The sequence below is a fragment of the Dermacentor silvarum genome, chromosome 3, assembly GCF_013339745.2.
Source record: "Dermacentor silvarum isolate Dsil-2018 chromosome 3, BIME_Dsil_1.4, whole genome shotgun sequence".
Classification (NCBI taxonomy): domain Eukaryota; kingdom Metazoa; phylum Arthropoda; class Arachnida; order Ixodida; family Ixodidae; genus Dermacentor; species Dermacentor silvarum.
In genome coordinates, this window is record NC_051156.1 from 204,377,015 (window position 1) to 204,388,859 (window position 11,845).

General features: G+C 47.3%; 1 protein-coding gene and 1 non-coding gene across 2 annotated transcripts in view; both read left to right on the forward strand.

Annotated features, from left to right (window-relative positions):
• The window catches only part of LOC119446523 (dorsal-ventral patterning protein Sog-like), a 319,224-nt gene that overhangs the window by 96,207 nt on the left and 211,172 nt on the right, over positions 1-11,845 (forward strand).
• On the forward strand, positions 1,646-1,717 carry Trnap-cgg (transfer RNA proline (anticodon CGG)). The gene has a single exon. It is a non-coding gene; the product is annotated as a tRNA-Pro (tRNA).

Consider the following 11,845-nt stretch of genomic DNA (forward strand, 5'->3'; position numbering starts at 1 on the left):
AGCACGTCTTCCTGCGTGTCTTTTTTTTAAATTTTTTTCTCTCTTTTTTTTCTGTCGTGCCTTTTATTGTACAGGAACACATCGTTTCCAGCGCAATTGAGCTTCAAAGGCTGGCAGCTTTCAGGTGATTCTAAAGCTCCTTGTTCGGTCTCGCAGTTCGCCGCTACATTACTGAAGATGAAAATGGAAAATCTTGCTATTTCAAGTTTAGTGTTCACTATGATGTGCGTATACTTTTGTGGTTGCAGTTAGTGGTGAGCAGTCAAAGGAGGGGAGACGTTTAGTATCTAGCACGGAAACGTACAATAACGAGACGCACGCTTTAACCGAAACAAGTTATATATATATATATATATATATATATATATATATGTGTGTGTGTGTGTGTGTGTGTGTGTGTGTGTGTGTGTGTGTGTGTGTGTGTGTGTGTGTGTGTGTGTGTGTGTGTGTGTGTGTGTATATCTTGTGAGACGACGCCCGGGACGAAGGCAGAGCTCTGGTATTGTCACACAGCGCGAGACAGCCCACGAACACCAATCCGACAAAATGGTTATGATTATGATGTATGTATATACACATAAAGACGACGATGAACTGCAGAGTTAGCGCTCACACTAACTCCCCCCCCCCCCCCCCCCCCCTCACGAAAGCGGCCGGCAAGGCAGCGAGTCAGAAACGGTCGGAACGCCGAAGATACGGCTTCAGGCGAGAGACGTGAACAATTTCAGTGCTACGGCAACGGCGGTCAGTAACCGAGGTAACAGGGGCTACGCGATAGTTCACGGCAGATGTTCTTTCAAGCACGGTATATGGGCCGTGATACCTGTGAAGAAAATTTTCACAGAGCCCTGGCACTCGAGCAGGTGTCGACAGGAGCACATCGTCGCCTGGGTGGAACGAAATGACACGACGGGTCGCATCACAACGGACTTTCCTCTTGTACTGAATGGTCGCGGTGTGGGCGCGCGCAATTTCGCGGCAGTGGGCGACGCGGGCGGCGAACTCCTCTGGTAGAGATGTGGATGGAACAGAAGGCGTAGAGAGAAAGGTGGTGTTCAAAACAAAGGACGGTGCACGGCCGTACACGAAGAAAAAGGGGCTGTAGTTTGTTGTGCGTTGAACGGTAGTATTATATGCAAACGTGACGAAAGGAAGTATAGTGTCCCAGTTTGTGTGGTCAGGTTTCACATACGTGGAGATGTCGGACAGAGTTCGATGGAAACGCTCGGTAAAACCATTGGTCTGGGTATGGTACGCAGAGGTGGTCTTATGGATGGTGTTTGAGGCTTGCAGGACTTCAGCAAGAACATGGGAAAGAAATGTCTTGCCACGGTCACTTAGAAGAACACGAGGCGCACCGTGGCGCAAGATAATGGATTGCAGGACAAACTCGGCGACCTCAGAAGCCGCACCAGAAGAAAGAGCTGCAGTCCCATATATATATATATATATATATATATATATATATATATATATATATATATATATCCTTCACCCATAAAGATCACGTACTCGTGACGCCTGCGGCAGAAAGGATGCTTCAAATCCGCCACCTAGGTTTGGGAGTGGTGGCGCTGGCTAACACTCCCAGGGTTAGTTCTAGTTGTAAAAACATAATTACCCCAGAAAGTGGATGGGAAAACGCGCCGCGGTAGCTCAACGGTAAGAGCATCGCACGCGGAATGCGAAGACGTGGGATCGTTCCCCACCTGCGGCCAGTTGATTTTTTCATCCATTTTCATTTCCATTAATTTATCATGTCCCTAATTGAATTAGTAAGTACAAGCAATCTCCCTAGTCCCCCACTACGGCGTGCCTCATAATCAGAACTGGTTTGGCACGTAAAACCACACAATTTAATTTTTTATTCCCCCCCCTATTTTGTGCTTTTGTGTCATTGTTTGTTGGCGTCTTATGATTAATAAAGATCGGGCCCATCGGTTCCCTTTCTTCTCGTGCAGACACACACACACACACACACACACACACACACACACACACACACACACACCACACACACACACACACACACACACACACACACACACACACACACACACACACACACACACATATATATATATATATATATATATATATATATATACTGTACAAAACCTTTATAAAGCAAGTGTGTAACGTCAGAGGAAGTTAATAAGGAGACGAGGAATTTAACACCGATCGATCTAATGTTGACGCACTTATGTGCACGTCATGTGTAATTTTGTTTGGTGTTGCCTACACTTTCCACCGCTCTCCTACATAGCCTTCCGCCACCTTCCGTTGAGGAGGACCCATTCGTGCGTATCGTTCGGTGCGATTCGCAGAGATTTCTATCTAAACGACTTGCTAATGCTCTATAAACTGAGCGCTAACCGGACTCGCGCGTCTCAGAGCCAGGCTTGCGAGACTGCGACGACTTTTCCTGCTTCTCGGTGCTCCGTCAAACGATTGGGAAATTACCTCCTGGCAAGCGTCAGCTTGACGTACGTTTTATACGTTCATTTCCGGCTGAATTTCGGCTACGAGTAAGCGTACAGCCTTCTACTGTGAAGGGTAAGCCTAGACCAATATCTAAATCGGTTACCTGAATTTGTGCAGTAAGATCGCTGACAAGATCTAACGCTCGGAAGAAAAAAAGTTTCAGCCCGTTTCTCCTTAGTTTAATTTGACTCCCGAGAATGAACTAAGCTTTCCATCGTCCAGTAGTAGTAGTAAGGAGAAGCTTTGTACTTGTTGAAAAGGCAAGAGCACCTCAGTTGATGTGGAGGAGGCTCCGTCGTATGGGAGGACGATGGCTTTTAAGCAGAAAAGCGAAGATGAAAGCAGGAAGCAGAAAAACAAGTGTTGGTGTTTTTGTTTTTGTTGTTGTTGTTGTTGTCGTCATCGTCTTCGTCGTCGTTGTTGTTGCCAACTTCTGTTCTTTATTGCGCACAATCTTGGGCCTCGTTCTCTCGCGACAACATCATGTCCGTTTACTTACCAGGCACGACTTACTGACAGCAGACGACAGCCATGCCATGCCAGTCGAAACATGCTATTGAGCTATTATTTGGGGTCTCTATATAGTACCCCTATACAGTTGGACCGTGATCACTGCTGCTTCGTCTACCTCAATAGATTGAACATTCTAACTAAACAAAGCCGAGCCGTGTTTAGTCAGCGCATACAAAGCTAACAGGCGACAGAAAGGGCATAACCGCAATGGAAGAGCCGCGGCGTACCGATACATTATATTCAAGCGATAGCGGAGCTTTCCGCAGTTCAGTATCTCGCAATCAGTTACGATGTACGGCAATTTCTAAACGGATTAGTTTGGGTTTAGTCAGCAAAGCAAGTAGAATGCTATTTCTTGTACTATTTTATTCCTGCAGCCTGTCTTAATGATAAAATTTGCCAAGATAGTTACGAACTCGTGTATCTATCAACATTGGCTAGAGATGTGCATAGGTTAGACTTACCATTTAATTGCTTGTAACTTTCCATTAATTGTGACGGGCATTGAAGCTCCCATTGTAAGCGTACATTCCTAAAACGTATGGAAAAATGTCCATGCGCACGCAATTCCGTTGATCATAACATCCTGACTTTACGATTAGCTTGGCTATGGTTGTGGAACCACGGAATGAATGTTTTAAATTATAACGCACATGGGCATTTCTTATCGCAGTTAGGGCACATACATATATTTCACATTATTTTCTTTCGGGACGAAGACGAAGTGCCTTTCAGGCAGAACGCCGAGTCTTCGAGCTCTACTTCTTTTGTGATTTTTCTTGGACTTTGCCGGTGAACTGCTGTTTCCTGCTTAGTTGCGGTGGAGATGGACTCTCATGCGCGTCCGCCGGACTCAGTAGTGCCCGCGGCGGCTGCCTCCAGGAAGCGCAACGGCACCGAGAGTGACACTGACAGCGACGACACCATGCAGTACTATGTCAGCAGTGAAGAATCTGCTGACGACACCTTCGAGCTGGTGCGGAGCCGTAAAGCAAAGAGAAGGTTTGTCAGCACATCATCGAATTCGAGTGCGTCCACCATGAGGTCATCACGGATTACCGAGGTACTCACCATCCTTTTCACGCCAGTTCTCGCCACGGATAACCTGAGATGCCTCAACAGGCAAGCCGTGTCTACACATCTAGAGGCACTGGTCCCGAATGAAATCAAGGACATCAGAGTAAATACCCGTAAGAACGTCGTAGCGATCGACGTAGAACATGCGGCTGCGTTAGATTCTTTGCGCAAGGTCACGGAACTTGACGGAATTAAAGTCCACCCTCATATTCCGCTGGGAAAAGAAAGCAGTACTGGCGTAATTTATGATGTCGACGAAACCATTGCCGACACCGATTTGTCGATCTTAATCAAGCCGGCTACAGAAAACACCGTCATCGCAAACGTTTTTCGTCTCGGCACGTCACGGTGTGTAAAGATCATATTTAAGGGCGAATCCCTACCAACACACGTAAAAGTGGGCCACTTCCGACACGCAGTTCGGCCTTTTGTACCAAAACCACTACAGTGCTGGAAGTGCATGAAGTTAGGCCATGTGAGTAGTGTGTGCAAAAACACTTCCGTGTGTTCTCGATGCACGGGGCCGCACACCACTGACACGTGCGAGGCCAGTGTGCTGAAGTGCACAAACTGCAGCGGCCCTCATGATGCATCTTCAAAGGAGTGCCCCTTAATTCGAAAGGAAATGGCAATTTTAAAGAAAATGGTTAGAGACCACTCGTCTCACCGAGAAGCGGCAGCATCTATTAAGCGACGAAGATCACGTCGCCGACGCCGCTCAAGAACCTCCAAAGCCTCTGTACCGCGCGAGCCACGTACATCACCACCCCCTCTCCCGCCCAGGCCAAACGCAGTCAGCTCTAAAGACAAAGGAGCTTCGAACAACACGTCAGCTGACGCTTGGCCTGAACTCCCAAGGCTACATGCACCTACGGAGCGGGAACAGACATCTACAGCAAGGGACACCTCATCTGTTCCTGATAAATTGACAGACCAGGATCAACAAATTGTTGTTATGCTCAGCTCTCTGGTGAGTGCTCTTCGTGTTCTTCTGGACAAGCTGCAGACACCAACAGCTAGGAGTGCATTGCAAGTGCTGGATGCCATCAATCCGGTTCTCGCAAGCCTTCAGAAGTCCAGTGCTTGAAAACTTATATAGCGGAACCATGGCTCGTCGACAACAGCAGCGATCGTTCCGGGATGATGTCAGAAGCGCCTCCATATTCCAGTGGAATGCGAGAGGCCTGAGGTCACGCATTTCGGATTTCCGGCAGTTCGTGTTTGAAAACCGCTTTCCTGTACTGGTCATCTGTGAACCGAATTTATCAACTACCTTGAGACTATCAGGATATGAACCTTTCGTTTCAACCACTTGTGCCCGAAGTAGTAAGGTTCTGCTTTACATTCGCAAGGACCTTACGTATTTTGCCCAGCCCGTACCTCCACACGACGATAACCAATATGTCTGTGTTACTGTGAAAAAGAAGAGGCTGTCTTTTACACTTATTGGCGTCTACCTTTCCCCAACAAGTCAATTCGATAGCAAAAGACTAAAAGATCTTATGGCTGCGACTCACGGTCCTTGGATAATAACAGGAGACTTCAACGCTCACCACCAGATATGGGGAAGCTCCAGGATAAATTCAAGAGGCAGGTCACTCATATCCTTTGCATCAGGCCACAACCTGCGTCTTCTAAATGACGGAAGCCCGACATATCTGCGAGGAACAACGTACAGCAGCTGCCTAGATTTAACACTGGTATCACGTTGCCTAACTTCGAGAGTGCAGTGGTTCACTGATATCGAAACCCATGGAAGTGATCATATTCCGACCTATGTGAGAATCGATGGACTAGAAGCTACATTACCCAATATATCTCGCCAAATTGACTGGTCAGTCTTTGAAGATCTTGTGGAAGACGCATGCAAGAAACCAATCGCACGCAGGCTAGAAGATATCATTGCAGACGCAATGCACGATTGTACGCATAGCTTCACACATTCATCAAAGCGTACAGAGTATGACATTGAATTGGAAAGACTTCGTGCACTACGTCGTCGAGCTGAAAGGAGGTACAGGCGCACGAAGTCAATTCTTGACCTCAGAGTAGCTCGGCGAATGCAAAAGAAGATACAGCGCCGGATGGATAAGCTAGAAGATCAAAGATGGAAATGCTTTTGTGAGTCACTGGACCCCCGAAAGCCACTGTCCCGTGTGTGGCGTACCCTAAGGGGTCTTCGCTCATGTCCCCAGCAACGACACCCATTTAAAGCCCTTGCTCTCCATCAAAACCGCCGTGAGATAGACGTCGCAGAAGAGTTTTGTGCGAAAGTAGCCGGTGGAACAGTTCTACTCCCTGACATGGTTTTAGGCGACATTCCTGGTCCACGAGATACAAGTATGGACGCTCCTTTTTCTATGGAAGAGTTAGAGGCTGCTATGGCGCTATGTAGGTGTTCGTCTTCGCCAGGGCCCGACGGAATCACATATAATGCTATGCGCCACCTACGTCGAGAAGCGCGACGAGAACTGCTCAACCTTTTTAATAGGTCATGGCATGATGGCGTCGTTCCACAGGAATGGAAACGCAGCCGCTTGGTACCGTTGCTAAAAGCAGGAAAGTCACCGCTAGAACTGTCATCATATCGGCCTATAGCACTCGCCAGCTGCGTCGGAAAACTCATGGAGCGCATGATCCTCATGCGTCTCGAATGGTATCTTGAACACCACAACGTTTACCCTGACTCTATGGCGGGATTTCGACGAGGCCGTTCATCGATTGACAATGTCATCGATCTTGTGTCATCTGTTGAGCAGCAAAAGTCTTGGAAACGATTATCAGTAGCACTCTTTCTTGACGTGAAAGGCGCCTACGACAACGTTTCCCATCAAGCCATCCTAGACGCACTTTTGACATTGGAACTAGGAGGGCGAGTATTTCGATGGATCCAAAGCTACTTGACACAAAGGTCCTTGTTTGTACGCACAGAAGATGGTCCGACTACTGACCACTACACATGTCGTGGCGTTCCTCAAGGCGGTGTTCTAAGCCCTATTCTCTTTAACCTCACACTTCTTGGGCTGGCCGATTCCCTACCGGAAACAGTGAGTGTCTCCATCTACGCCGACGACATCTGCATCTGGGCATCAGCGGTGACTCGCCCGCAGGTTCGTGCAAGGTTGCAGAAGGCAGCAACACAGGCAACTGGCTATCTTTGCACACAAGGCCTAACCATCTCGACAGAAAAATGTGCGTTAGTCGCTTTTACGCGAAAAGCGATGTCTGGTTATCCAGTGTGCATCAATGGCCAGCGTATCTCCTACAAGAGAAATCATCGGTTTTTGGGTGCCTTTGTTGACCGAGACCTCTCCTGGAGCCCTCAGGTTGCCCACTTGAAGAAGAAGCTCACATCTATGGTTCACGTTTTCAAATTCATCGCCGGTAAAGCGTGGAGATCATCAGTGAGCTCTATGCTACAGTTGTACCGAGCACTTTTTATCGGCTTCCTACGCTATAGCTCTCCCATGCTTGCTAAAACATGCAACTCAAATCTTCGAGCCCTTCAGAGCGTGCAAGCACAGGCATTACGTGTTTGCCTCGGCCTTCCGCGGAGCGCCTCAACAGCAGGAACAGTTATCACGGCTCAAGACCATCCGATCACAACTTACATGACCATCGACACGCTTAGGGCCCATATTCGCCACGTTTCACGGATGCAATCAAGCTCTCTTGCCTCCCTGCCAGAACGACGACCACGGGCGTCATTCTCCAACGTGGTCAGCATTCATAGTGCCTCCCTACCATCGGGGTTCACACCCTCGACACGTTCACCGTCAGCGTTGTGGTGTTTAAAACAACCTGAAGTGCGCCTTTACGTTCCAGGAATAAGAAAAAAGACGGACCTGCCCACTTTGGCCTTGAAGCAAGCAGCTCTCGATTGCTTGCACTCTCTCTACTCTGACCGAATCCACATATATACTGATGGCTCTTCCACTCAGACCAGCTCCACCGGCGCAGTGGTTATACCATCACGATCAATGAGCATCACATACAAGACGTCTCACGTGACATCATCGACCGCTTCGGAACTTGTTGCCCTCCGAGGTGCCATTGATTATATTAACAACCAACCGGCTAATCGGTGGGTAATATTATGTGATTCAAAGGCGGCCCTACAATGTCTTTTGTCAGCTCTCCGTCGCGGGTCCTGCGAACAACTCGTCTCGGAGATACGAGAAATGCACCACCATACGATCGCAAATGGACACGACGTCGTGTTTCAGTGGCTGCCGAGTCATTGCGGTATCACCGGCAACGACATCGCCGACGAAGCTGCTAGGAAAGCACACGAAGGAGCAAATATTGTTTCTGTACCTTTATCGAGGACTGACGCAGCCCAACACCTAAGCAAGCTGGCGCAAACTATGACATTGGAGATGTGGCATACAACTGAATTCGCCCAACATTGGTTGCATTCTCTCGACCCATCTATGCAGCTGCGGCTGTTGCCTGGACTTCCTCGAAATGAGGAAACAATGCTGTGCCGCTTACGCTTGGGTGTTGCATTCACCAATGCTTACACGTGTTTGATTGGAATGGCTGATAGCGCCGAGTGTAATGCCTGCGGTGTCGATGAGACTATAGAACACCTACTATGCTACTGTCCATCTTTTCAAAACGAAAGACATGACCTCTGCAACGTTCTCAATAGGCTAGATAGAAGACCGTTCACTTTGAGCAAGATCTTGGGACCATGGCCTCGAATATCACAGCTGCAAAAGGCCACAAAAGCGCTGCTGCGATTTTTAAAAACTACAGGACTGAGTGACCGTCTATGACCCGGACTGATTGATAATCAGTGATAGAACAGATCTGTTGCTACGTCGGCGATATCAACAGTGGACTTTCTATTCTTCTCTTAATCTCTCTCTCCCCTTTTTCCTTCCCCCAGTGTAGGGTAGCCAACTGGGCTCAGTCCTGGTTAACCTCCCTGCCTTTCATTAAATAATTTTCTCTCTCTCTCTCTTTATTTTCTTTCCGTCGGTTCATTTTGTAATCATGAAATCTCTGAAATTTCTGTCAAGCTTGCGTGCTTTAAATATTTCTTTTTCCCTCCTGCGTTGCATGCCTTCTTGATTACAAAAATGCGATAAGTTTTGATACTCACGGGGACATTTTAATCGCTGTCGGTATTATAACTGAACTAATTGTTTTTATTTCAATTTGTTGTAATATCATTGCGTATTAGTGTGTTTAATTACTGAATTATCAGTACCTATAATACTAAGTTCTGTGTGCTTTTCTTACTGTGAGGTTGGCAGAATTTCTATAAAATAATTTAGTAAATAAACTTCGATAGTGCAAGACGCCCATTAAATCGCTATAGCGTAAGACTTGTGTTTGTCGTAAGTAATGTGGCCAATGGGGTACCCTCGGGAATAGCAGTTAAGCCATTGAGTGTTTTTGCCGTACACGTATGGCGCAGACCTCATGTTGATATTTCGCCCGTATTCGACACCACTGGCTGTTTGAGAGGTGCTGCCATCTCTATGGAGTCACACAAAGTGATTTGCAATTGTGTTTTTGCTCACTGGTGCGCACAAGTCGACTTGTTTATCTCCGAGCGCTTGATCACGTGGTCGAGCGCGCGTGGTTTGCTACCTCCGAGGCGTGTGCGGAGGAGGTGAGCATCTCCTCCACACATGCAGCCCGGCGCTGCCAAAAATCAGAGATGCTAATCAGTTTCATTTTTTATTTGCATTCGCCTGCGTATAATTCGCCTGCACTCAAGGCGCGACCATCTTCAAAACGTTTGCTGTTTGCGAAGCTGCAGCGTGTAAGTGTGCTACATTTGCAACCTTATACTTTTGAGCATTGCTCGCGCGAAGGCTGATATGGAACTGCCTTGAGGGCCAGACTTCTCGATCTTTGATCAACCCCCCCCCCCCCCCCCCCTCCGTTCTTTCGTCAAAAAAAGCAGAACGGGCGAAGTTTCAGATAGCTGCTTGAGTCAGCTGAATGCAATCATGGGTTTTGAATTTTTGTCGCCAAGTGCCACTCGTCGGCAGCAGTCACGAGCACTCGCGCGTCCTGAACTTCTGAAACTGAGATGAGCGAGTAAATTTCCTTTTAGAGAAAGTATCGCTTTTCTGTTGAGCGTTACTACCTATAGCCCTTCTCTTGTCTTCACCGTGTATTTGTATGCTGGAGCATGTCTTTTGTGCTTCAACTCTGTGGCTTTTTCTGTCGACTTGACGCGTCTGCATACTGTCTTGAAAAAAAAAAAAAAAGACTGAAAGGAACGCGAAGGAAGATGAGGATGTCCGCAGGATGAAGACTGGCTTCCTTTTCCCCCGATGCTTGCAGGTGTGTTGTGTGCATTAAATGTTTGCTCTCTAGTCGTTTGCGCGCATGAGGAGGGTGAAAGAGACGACGCTTGCCTTTATCCCTCGCCTGAGGCTCTCTAATTGTTGTCGCCTGCACGCGGTGGGATGTCCGCTTCCCGCCTTTTCGTTGTATGCGTGTGACGGCGTCCTTGGACGTGGTGTCAGCGCGGACCTGGGAACCCTAATCGCCGTCATGAAAACTGCAGGAATGAGCGGGAATAATAAGAAAGGAAGGTAGTGAGGTTAACCGGAAAGTATGTCTGATTAGCTATACCCTACACAAGAGAAGGAATACGAGGGAATATCAAGATAGAAAGGTAAGGTTCCCTGAACACAAATGCGCACAAGGAAAGTACGAGGCAATCAATGGTAGTCACACAGGCCTGTTGATATTTAAAGAACATAATAGCACCTGCATAGCTTTGTGCGCCAATAAGCGACGAGGTCTGTATTGCAGTATCTTGTCTGTATAGGCAGAAGCCTGTCGTCCAATCGGGATAACTTGCTGGAAAGCGGCTGTCTCTTTACATGTTACTGAAGACAGCCAGGTAACAGGTGGTCAAGAAATATAAAGAGTTTCAGGAACTGTACTCTGCTTCACCAAAGCTTCACTGTGATCTTGCTGACGACAGAAGTGACGTCAAAGAATATATGACCTAGATAAATTATCGGTGCGCAAATTATCGGCACGTAAAACAAATCAGTGAATGAATTCACAAATCGCGCTCTTCATAAGAAGCGTTCGTCATTGTCCCTCTATTTGCGGGTTGCTGTAGTACATTCGAGACTCATCGGTAACCGTAGCTTAAATTGGCCGTTGAGTAAGTTTTTTTCTTTCGTGAAATCTAATAATGTGGGTTCATTTTTGTATATGTGGCTTCGGTGCTTGGGAAGTAACGTATCGCAGACTGAATTCGCAAAGCTTCTCGTGGACAAAAGCTATTTGCCATTTATTTATTATACCCTCAAGGTACAATGGACCGACCGCCTCAGCTAAAAGTACGTCCAACGTCACAATTGGCTTACGAGTGCTCTTTACGAACGGCGATAGCATAAGAAGCTTTTAGTGAACACAGGCGCACATACCAATAGTGCATCATCCGCAAGCACTGGTAATATACAATGGTAGCTCATAGAAAGTAAATCAGATAACACTTATGACCAAAATGAAAACATTAAGAGAACGAAAACAAAATGCACCTATTTACACATGGCAGAATACACGTACGCCAGCTTACTTCCTCTGCATGGGCTTCGTAGTCTGGGAAACTCTCGGCCCTCTGTAATATTAGTTTCTCATCTTCACGCAGAAATGCCGAGGTAACCAGCTTGCTTAGCAACAAGATTGTCTTCGCAATTATTACTGCCCTTGCGTATCGGTGGTAGCTCGCTTGCTAACTACATCCAACGCGGATGCGTTCGCGTGCTAACTGAAAATTGCC